We start from the raw sequence: 3651 nt of genomic DNA, 5'->3' as shown, positions 1-3651 counted from the left end.
TGTGGAACACAGTACAGCTTACTATCAACTTCAACTTAGAAGTTCACAGGGTGGTTAAAATGTGTATTAAGCATTATTTTGATGAATTAATTTGATTCTAATTATTTTCCTAGAATATTAGCTAAAAATATCTTAGTAATGAATGTATGACAGGCCCTTTCAATGTGGAACATTGAGGAACATGGACTTTTTAAGACTCAGAATGAGATGGTCCTCATAATGAGGTACCCTTGAGAGATATGTGGACAGTGGGTACTGGATGTGCCAGGAGGAAGAGGTAGGTATGTGCACATCTTCTGGGACTGTATGTGGGCACAAGAAGACTGGAAGTAGGCATGGAAGATTTGGGAAGATAAATTTTGAAAGGAAGCAAGTACAAATGGCATAAAGTAAGAGGACAATATCTTAGAAGAAAGAGAAATGAGCATTATCCGACTGCTGTGTGCAGAAGTTAAAACTATCATCACCTGGAAGAGGGCAAATCAGTACAGGAACATAAATTACAAAAAAAGTTCCTGGTCATGGGGAAAAGATGGCAACAGCTGATAAGAATGAGGAAGCTATGATGAATACACAAATGCACAGACGACCACTGCTTTTTTTTTCATAATAACTGCTTAAATAATAAAGACTTTCTTCCTATAGTATAGCAAAAAGAGCTTTCTTTTTAATAGTGAAACTAAATTACTGTTAGCTTTTTTTTCTCAGCAGTAATTTACATGTTGCTGGAAGGAGAGTGATTCTATAAAAATGCTCAAGAAGTGTATACGGTGTAGTTTACTTTTAACAAGTCGTTAAATCATTTCTCTCTCTCATGGCAAGCATTTAGTCCGTAATTAAAAGAAAGATGTACAGTTTCAATGTTGTATCAAGGACACAGCTTCTGAAGATAAAAGACCGAAGTGAAGAAGTGACAGAATAAGCTATTTTGCAAGTAGAAAGCCTCTTAAGCACATCAACTCAACAAAAGAAATAAAAAAACAAGCTGCGCTCTGGGGATACACTGTTGTGTCTGTTGGATAAATGATAGATGGACAATGGAACACTGACTGTTAATCAATGTTTCTGGGATGATGCTTATGAATATTCTGCAGCTCAGGTCTACAGATGGATGAGCACACTATTGTGACAAATGGTAAAAGCCCCCTTCACAGAACCCCATCCCACAGCCATTAGTTTAAGCAGAGGCCTTTGTCACTCTAAAGATGAGTGAACTATAGTTCTTAACGTTAAAACTTTATAATGAAGTATTTCAGATTACTCATACCTAACTGGTTATCTGATCCAAACATGCCTGAAATCTGTAAGCTGGGAATGCATGAATGGTAGAATCTAGCTATTAGAAAACACAAGGATTTTGTGATCATATGTATCTTCCATACAACTATTTTTTTTTTGCTTTGAACTTCCACCCCTCCCCCTCACCTCTGCACTATGCTCTTGCTTTACATACCACCTGATCTGTCTATTCTATGGTCTATCAAATCCATAGGTAAGTCTTTCAGTTATTACATGTATTCCACATACTGTTGAATACTTGTATGGTAGTATGCTATATCCAGGCATTCTTTATATCTCTTGTCTACAAGGGTTCTCCTATACTTTCTGATCTTATTCATGTTTGAGAACAGACTAGCTATAGATCAGGGCATAACTGGTATCATGACAGAGCCTGCATCTCCTATTTTGCTTTGTACAGCCTCTATTTAATGAAGTCACAGCATGATAATAACAGTAGCTAGGATACCATACTAATGTGGACAGCACCATGTCTCAGTACTGTAACTGTTGCTTCACAGCATCAGCATTTGAGGTTTAGTCCTCATTTTAGTCCCCGCATGCCTGAAATTTCCATGTTCTGCTAATGTTTGTGTTACTTTTCTTCTGTTTTCTCCTTGAATTCCAATTTTCTTCCCCCAAACATGTTGCTTCATAAGTTACACCTTTACAGCTGTCAAAAAGCATCTTTCCAAGCATAGAATTGCCTGTTGTTTTATAGAACATATTTTTTTCTGTATCATAACTAGATCGAGTTGTTTTGGCCCCAAATTTTGTTCTTCATTCTTTTTATTAATAACTTTGTGCAATGCCAGTATCACAGCCAGTGAGGTTTGTATGAGGAGTGATTATTGCTAAATGAAAACTACTATTGCTAACTAAAAAAAAAAACACTGTATTGAAAGGGAGAACTGAAGAATAATTGGTTGCAAAGTTATATAACAGGATCCTGATTTGAAGGCTCCATGGGTGGGTGGTTTATTCTGTTCTTGGCATTCACCGGAAGTGAATTAGTAGGTGATACATGCATCTCAAGTGAGACATAATGGACATTTTGTACTGCTATTAATACTAGTCTGATGAAGTCTACTCTTGAATGATCAACGAAAGTATGTACTATTTTAAAAGACTAATTCAGCTTTAAAGTAGCAAGAAAACAAGCTCACTGCTGAATGAAGGCTAATAAGGTGTTGGGCTAACAGTGACTATAACATTTGTAAAACTATCATTATGTATTACATTGTTTTACTGGTTACCAGAGTCAGTGAATCAGTACCTAATAGTGACTATAATGTTTGTAAAACTATCATTATGTATTACATTGTTTTACTAGTTACCAGAGTCAGTGAATCAGTACCTAATAGTGACTATAACGTTTGTAAAACTATCATTATGTATTACATTGTTTTACTGGTTACCAGAGTCAGTGAATCAGTACCTAATAGTGACTATAATGTTTGTAAAACTATCATTATGTATTACATTGTTTTACTGGTTACCAGAGTCAGTGAATCAGCACCTAATAGTGACTATAATGTTTGTAAAATTATCATTATGTATTACATTGTTTTACTAGTTACCAGAGTCAGTGAATCAGTACCTGATAGTGACTATAATGTTTGTAAGACTATCATTATGTATTACGTTGTTTTACTGGTTACCAGAGTCAGGGAATCAGGACCTAATAGTGGCTATAATGTTTGTAAAACTATTATTATGTATTACATCATTTTACTGGTTACCAGAGTCAGTGAATTAGTACCTAATAGTGACTATAATGTTTGTAAAACTATCAATATGTATTACATTGTTTTACTGGTTACCAGAGTCAGTGAATCAGGACCTAATAGTGACTATAATGTTTGTAAAACTATCATTATGTATTGCATTGTTTTACTTGTTACCAGAGTCAGTGAATCAGTACCTAATAGTGACTATAATGTTTGTAAAACTATCATTATGTATTGCATTGTTTTACTGGTTACCAGAGTCAGTGAATCAGTACCTAATAGTGACTATAATGTTTGTAAAACTATCATTATGTATTGCATTGTTTTACTGGTTACCAGAGTCAGTGAATCAGTACCGGATAGTGACTACAATGTTTGTAAAACTACCATTATGTATTACATTGTTTTACTGGTTACCAGAGTCAGTGAATCAGTACCTAATAGTGACTATAATGTTTGTAAAACTATCATTATGTATTACATTGTTTTACTGGTTACCAAAGTCAGTGAATCAGTACCTAATAGTGACTAGAATGTTTGTAAAACTATCATTATGTATTACATTGTTTTACTGGTTACCAGAGTCAGTGAATCAGTACCTAATAGTGACTATAATGTTTGTAAGACTATCATTATGTATTAC

The 3651-nt window shown here is 34.6% G+C and overlaps 1 pseudogene; it reads left to right on the top strand.

Annotated features, from left to right (window-relative positions):
• The first annotated feature begins 2075 nt into the window (after positions 1–2075).
• On the top strand, positions 2076–2221 carry LOC122798990 (annotated as a pseudogene).
• Positions 2222–3651: the final 1430 nt, after the last annotated feature.

The sequence above is a fragment of the Protopterus annectens genome, chromosome 3.part1, assembly GCF_019279795.1.
Source record: "Protopterus annectens isolate FY-2018-M chromosome 3.part1, PAN1.0, whole genome shotgun sequence".
NCBI classification, from domain to species: domain Eukaryota; kingdom Metazoa; phylum Chordata; order Ceratodontiformes; family Protopteridae; genus Protopterus; species Protopterus annectens.
Note: the sequence above shows the minus strand (reverse complement) of the source record. Positions and strands in the feature narration are given on the sequence as shown.